The sequence below is a fragment of the Pinus tabuliformis genome, chromosome 1_1 (genome assembly GCF_031772625.1).
Source record: "Pinus tabuliformis cultivar Carrire ecotype Pingquan chromosome 1_1, CPIR1, whole genome shotgun sequence".
NCBI lineage: Eukaryota > Viridiplantae > Streptophyta > Pinopsida > Pinales > Pinaceae > Pinus > Pinus tabuliformis.
In genome coordinates this window covers 876,412,276-876,419,922 of record NC_142297.1, presented here as the reverse complement: position 1 = coordinate 876,419,922, position 7,647 = coordinate 876,412,276, and the positions used below count along the sequence as shown (strand labels likewise).

Genomic DNA, 7,647 nt, shown 5'->3' with positions numbered 1-7,647 from the left:
GGCATGCCACCGTTTAAATTCAAGGATCATGTAATGAATATGGGACTTGGTTCCATTATGTAGTTTCTCATTGTATGAAATTCTTAATTATTGTGATGTTTTTCTCATATTTATGTGCACCTTAAGTTGATTTGAGAAAATTCATTTAAGAAGGACCAAGAATAAACATAAGGTTTATTCATTAAGAAATTGTTGCCACATAAATTATAATAAGAATAAATACATAGTAATACATGGAAGATAATACTCGTCATTAGAGGACTTATGGCTATGATTCATGTATCTATTACTTAATACAGATTATCAATGGGTTTTAAGATGAGACATTAAGTCTGGAAGTATGGACCAAGTGGGAGAATGTTAAGCTCCATTAACTTTTACCAACTGCTGCCTACAATTATGGAAGTAAACTACAGTCTTTCCTTAATTTATGGAAACCAATTGCAGTAATTTCCTTAAATTAAGGAAATCAACTGCAGTTAATTAATTTTCTTGTTGGGAGCTTCTGAAGTGGTCCATTACTCCATCTGGAGTTCTCTACCTTGATCTATGGAACACCTGACACATAGCCATCAGAAGCTTGATGGAAGCTTGGCTATATATTTATCTGTTTGGTCCCCAAGCTAGCATCTCAATCCCTTCAGTTTTACACCATCAAGTGAGAGAGCAGAACTTGGAAGTGCCTTCAGATTTTTTGCTTGCATGAAGATTGTGTTATTATATTTTTAGCACTGCTGCTACAACAGTCTTGGATGGTTGCTTACTTTCTCAGATCTAAGGAGTGAGCCTGGTTTTTGCTGTTGGTCTGCGTTTGAACAGAACAGGATCACCAATCGACATTCAAATTTTTCCGTATTGCTTTGTTTTATTTTCTGGGAATGTTTATTGCAAAGTTTTCAATCAGCAATCGGTTTCTTTAAGTAACTATAGCGTGTCTGAATCTACTCCAACAATCTTCTGTTAAATCTGAATTCCTTGCCATAAGCAAGCGTTCCAGGCTCTTATTGTAGCATGCGCTGTTTGGTAGGCTACGTGTTTTTTAAAAGAAGAAGCTGAACAACTAAATCCCTCTCGCTGAAGATAGAGCAGTGTTAGCTGTTCACACTTGTCTCAACACAGTTTTTCTCGGGCAGATTGGCAGTAAGGGTGCTGCTATAAAGCTATAGTCATACATTCAAAGAAGGAGTGCTTCACTGTCTCTCGAGTGATATTACTGTTTTTGGAAAACTTCATTTGTTTTCACTTGTCAGCAAGCACCAATGGCTGGAGGTAAGTATATTTTCTTGGGCATTAAGTTTTAATTCCACATTATAGAATCGTTGTTTAAGCTTTCGTGTAAAATATTTTAATGCCAATTATCTATATATTATATATTGTTTTTAAAAAATTATGTATGTATTATATAAAGCTATATAACATTTTAAAATAAATTTCAAGTTGAAAAAATTTGATTTTTCTTTAAAAAAAATTATTTATGTATTATATAAAGTTATACAATATTCAAAAATAAAATTTATATGATGAAAAATTATATATTATATTTTGCATTCTAAAAAATTAAGCTTAAAGAAAATTAATCACTGTAAACTCATATTAAATCCCTACTTAATATAATTAAGTCAAGTTAAATCCATACTTAACATAAAATTATACGGCTATTAATGAAGTCAAAACATTCGTAAAAATAGAACTCTCAATGTAATGTCCGACGATTTATCGCAATATGCAATCAGAGTACATTTAGGTCTAGTTATTCTGGAAAGTGGGTTAAAATTTTCAGCATCATGTAGCAAGTTATTGATTTAAGTCTAGTTATTGATTTACCGTCTTTGCATTTCGTTGATTGAATATCATTTTATGTAATTTTATTGACAAGACGTATAAGTAATGAGCAAATGATTTCATCTTTGATTTCAAATGATTTATCATAAATTACTTTGAATCGAGTGTATGCGGAATTCATTAATGTGAAAAGACTTTTGTGATTTTAGATAAGTAATTTAAATTTTTGTGATTTTAGATGGTTTAGTAGTATAAATCTTTTATGTTTTAGAGTTTTTTGGCACAGTCTTTCATTAAATTTGTTTTTAATCTCTTAACATATTGTTGTAATTATAATTTGATCTCTCAACTTTGCATAGTTCAAGTGATTTAGAAATTTTTAGGGGATGTTTAATTTATTTACGTATTTAAAATAAGATTTAAAAAATAAAAAATATAATTCGATAAAATTTATGATTTTAGATTATTTAGTAATATTTTAATTGTTTTATGTTTTGAAAATTTTTTGGTATATTTTCTAATTAAATTGATGGAAAATGACATAAAAATTTACATTTCAAGTGACTTAAAAGTTTTTTACAATATTTAATCTTTTTATATATTTAAAAATATATTTTGAAAAACCAAAAAATTCAATTTCACCAAAAATTATTTAACAAATTTCTTACCAAAAAATTCAAAACATAAAATAGATATACAACACCTATGATTTATCATAATTTCAAAAAAAAAATATTAATTACTATATGATAAATCAATATTGACTTATTCTTTTTCTTTCTTATAAATTCCATATAAATGTTTTAATATATAAGAGAAAACATAAATAAAAAATAAACTAATCATTAAATTATTACATAGTACTTAATATTTATATCAAAAAAAAAAAAATTAAATATATATATATATATATATATAAAATATATGATAATGCTTAAATATGTAATAACTTAATAATTATTGAATAAAAATAAAATAATATTTAATAAATAAATGAAAAAATAATAAGCTAATTATTATGTCACTACTTGAGCGACATCTAGGATCGGGTTAAAAGTATTATTCACTCATTTTTTTTTTTTGCTGTAGCTAATGTTAACCCTAGGTTACGCGCTAAAACGTTCGAGCTTTGTGAAAATGAAAAAGTCAAAACTCTACAAAGTGTTTTGCTGTGACTATGAGAAGTACGAGGTAACCTGCATTGCATTTAGTTTAAGCGCCAAAACGTTCCAGCCTTGTGAAAATGAAAAAGTCAAAAGCCTACGAAGTGTTTTGCTGTGACTAAGTAAGAATGAGAATGAAGTCCGAAGGGGAATATGTTGGTGCAGCGGCAGATCTCCGACACTCGAGAGGTACAATGCAGGGCTTTCAACGAAACCTATATTATTTCATTAATTGCAGGCATCGTGATACATACCAGGTATTCAATTATTTTATGGCCATTTGCAGTCATGATTTTAACGACTTATTTTTATTGTTATTATTGTTATTTTTGGGAAAAAATTTGGTGAGTTTTTTTTTTAAATTTTTCTAAATTAAAATAGGAATTTATTGAAATATGAGTAATTTTTACATAATCAAATTGGGAATTTTTCAGAGCGCTGAATCTATATATACCATTAAAAAAACTAATTTAAATAACACAAATAAAAAAATTCAACACTAAAAATTCCAAAAAATTACACTAGAAACAACTAATAATAATATATACCTTATAACTTATTTAAAGTATTTTAAAATTATTCGTTTATTTACTTATTAATTTACAAAAGTAAATAGTTTGAATCATCAAAATTTACAATTAATCGTGATGTATTGCTTGATGTCAACTTAAAATATTATGTCATGCATGGTTTGATTGTTGCGTTTGAGATTTTTTCTAATTATTTATGATAGGGTAAAGTGATAATGGTGATGAAGTGTTTTATGGTCGTGATTAACACATATAAATATTTTATTTAATAATTTAATCTAATTTAATTCCAAAAAAATTAACTCATGTGATATAAAATGTTAATTGGTTAGATTTGATATTTTTGTAATTTATATTGTAGATAAATGTTTTTTGGAATAATCAAATTATTAAGATTTGGTCGACCTTTCCAATTAATTAATGTAGGTCATCTTTATGATTAATCATATTAGTTGGTTCGAAACCTTGATCAAATTTTAATGATATAATTATTCCAAAAAACATTTATCTACAATATATTAATTAATATAAAAAAAATATTATAAAACTAATTAAACATAAAAGTATATCTTTTGGGCAAGAGCTATTTCCACCTCTATAGCTCCATTAATACACCCCCTACATACCACAGGGCACGGACACTCTGACATCTATTTAATTTTCAGGCAACACTTTCTGGTTAATAGTGATGGACATATGCATGATGTGATCACCCATCTCGTTGTTTGTATCGATGCCCATTGAAACGAGCGGCATGTGTATCATGGCATGTCGTGTATCATATGCTATCCATTCCCCATACCATCTAATATTAATTGCCATGGAATGTTATCATACGAAATAAAATACATGAGCTCGATTGCTGATACATACAAAATGGTGTATGTATCAATATTGTAACCATTAATGTCGTGTTATATGAATTTGAAAACACGCTCAATATTCAAGTTTGACCTTGTAAAGGCGCTCAATATTCAAGTTTCATCTCTAAACCAGTGGTTTCACCAAATTTTGAATTGTATAATGGCGCTCCAGATTGGAATTTTGAATTTCAGAACCGCACTGCCATATTTTATTGAACTTGAAAGAAGCTTTGGTTGGTTATAGTTTCTTTGCTTAGCATGAGCTTCCGGACGAGTTCGGTGCTGATCGCTTTTGTGGTGGTTCTGGCTATCGTTGCCTCTGCTGGTGAGAAAACTCATTTTAGTGTTTGTTTTGTAAGGGCTTTAGCTTTAATTTCTTCAATTATCGTTGTCTCTGCAGCCAGGGACCAGACAAGAAAAAGCATTTTATAGTTTGGTTCGTCCAGGGTTAACCTTTAATTTTTTCAATTATCATTGCCTCTACAACTGAGAACCAGACAAGAAAATGCATTTTATCGTTTGGTTCATCAACTATTTAAGCTTTAATTTGTTCGATTATTGTTGCCTCTGTAGCTGAGAACTAGACATGAAAATGCATTTATTGTTTGGTTTTTCAGGGGTTTTAGCTTTAATTTCTTCGACTATCATGCCTCTGCAGCTAAGAACTAGACAAAGAAAATGCATTTTATAGTTTGGTTCGTCGGGGGTTTTAACTTTAATTTCTCTGATTATCGTTGCTACTGCAGCTGATAAAATGCATTTTCTTGTCTTGTTCGTCCAGGGTTTTTGCTATAATTTCTTCAACTATCGTTGCCTCTGCAGCAGTTTTAGCTTTAATTTCTCTGATTATCATTGCTTCTGCAGCTAAGAAAATGCATTTTCTTGTCTGGTTCGTCAAAATTTCTTTTTGAGCTTTGATTTCTGTGATTGACCGAGTAAATTTCATTTTTTGTTTTGTTTTGGTTTGCAGGGGCTGGCACTGTAGGTATCAACTATGGTCACAAAGCAGACAATCTTCCCCCAGCTTCCAAGATAGTGCCGCTGATCAAGAGCCAAGGCATCAAACAAGTTGAAGCTCTACGACGCAGACCCTGCAGCTCTACATGCATTCAGTGGTACCGACATTAAAATCACCATTGCCCTTCCCAATGAGCAACTCTCCAACGTTGCTCGTCGTCTTTCGCGAGCCTATGCCTGGGGTCCAGCAGAATGTGGTTGCCTACGTTCCGGGCACCCAGATCACGGCCATAGCTGTCGGCAATGAAGTCTTGGCCAATTCTAATGATTTCACCTCCTACATTGTCCCTGTCATGAAGAATATTCACATGGCTCTCGTCAAATACAACCTCGACGGAATTATCAAAGTGTCAAGCCCCGTTGCCACCAGTGTGTTCCAGAACTCTTTCCCGCCATCAACCGGACTTTTCAAGAGCGACCACGATAAAACCAATGCTCGATTTTCTAAGCCAAACGGGGTCCTCTCTCATGGTCAATGTCTACCCTTTCTTTGCCTACTAGGGCGATGCCAACGATATTTCTCTGGACTACGCACTCTTTCGCCCCAGTGCCAGAGTCTGGGACAACAACACCGGGCTCCTGTACACGAACCTCTTTGACGCACAGCTCGACGTAGTGTTCTCTGCAATGTCGGCCCTTGGGTATAAGAACCTCGACATTGTCGTGTCTGAGACTGGGTGGCCATCTAAGGGCGACGAGGGTGAAACTGGTGCTAACCTTGACAACGCTGCAGCCTACAATGGGAACCTCGTCAAGAATGTCCTCTCCAACTCTGGAACTCCGCTCAGGCCCCAGGCCTCTCTAGACACCTTCATTTTTGCTCTCTTTAATGAAAACCAGAAGCCCGGTCCCACATCGGAGTGCAACTACGGCTTGTTCTACCCAACCAAGGAGCACGTCTACAATATTGCTCTAACACCTGCAGCCATGAACAACCAGGCGCCCACCTCTGGAAGCAATTCCTCTTCCACCCCGGCCACCTCTGTGCAGCATCATCGCAGCAGCAGGACAACCCCAGAAGGAGCATCCGAGACGTGGTGCGTTGCAAATTCCAAGATCGATACTAGTAAGCTCTAGGCGGCATTAGACTATGCATGTGGAGAAGGGGCTGCGGATTGCAAGCAGATTCAGCCTGGGACGTCTTACTACAACCCTAACACGCTGGAAGCCCATGCTTCATATGCTTTTAACAATTATTATCAAAAGAACAGCCGCAAGACTGGAACGTGCGACTTCCAGGGCGCTGCCTATGTCGTTACCCAGTGTCCAAGTAAGTTCATATATTATCCCAGGATTAGCTTACTTTTTGTCTACATATGCGCTACCATTATTGAAGGTCTTTTGATGATTAATTTTATGATGTGTTTTTTATCTTGTTGTTGCAGAGTATGGCGATTGCAAATTCTCGACAGGTTACTACTTTAGTTCATAGAAGATCAATAGTACCTAGTAGTATTATAGTTTAGAATCATCTCTTGTGAACTTTCTAGAGTGCCTACAGGGCTCGATTTCGTTCCGTTTTGTATGTATATGAAGGGGCGTATCATTCTTATTATGAAATCAATATTCTTGATTATAAAAAATCGTGCTGTCAAAATGGTTTAAATTTGATTTTCGTTTAACACCTTGGTTGAAATAGTGTTCCCCAATCGACATCCGGGCATAGATAAATCTCCAACACTGGATATTCTTGCTTCTTAAACATAAACTTCAGGTTTTAACTCAATTTATTAACTTTCCTAAGATCTAAAGGGGTCGTTTAACGTTTTGACCCTTAAGTAATGAAATGGTTTGCTAAGGAATCTGTATGAAATGGTTTTCTAAAGAATCCGTGATTCGTCATTTGGTATTTTTCTTAAATATATTGCAAGCATATTTTGGGATTTACAAGTTTGGGTTGGAATTACAAATTTCAGTTTGGAAAATTCTCTAAAAAAAAGTCTCTAAAGGAAGGACTTACAAATTTTTGTTGGAATTACAAATTTGAGTGGAATTACAAATTTGAGTTGCGAATATTTCATAATCAACAAATTTTTGTTGGAATTATAAATTTGAGAGGAACTACAAATTTAAATTGTAAATATTTCATAATCTACACAAAGAGAATTTGTTTTTAATACATTCAAAACCAGTTTTAAATAAAAAAAAAAAGTCTATATTCTTAACCAATATTTTTTAGATTTCAAGGACATTGATGCGAGAATTTACACTGATTTTCCATTAGAGTTGTGTGTTTTAGGGATAGGTACCCAATCAATTGCAATTGAACTTAATCAATTGAACTAAATTTTT

At 33.0% G+C, this 7,647-nt stretch overlaps 1 pseudogene; it reads left to right on the top strand.

Moving 5' to 3' along the window:
* The first annotated feature begins 4,596 nt into the window (after positions 1-4,596).
* Positions 4,597-7,056, top strand: LOC149217117 (glucan endo-1,3-beta-glucosidase 12-like; annotated as a pseudogene).
* The last annotated feature ends 591 nt before the right edge of the window (positions 7,057-7,647 follow it).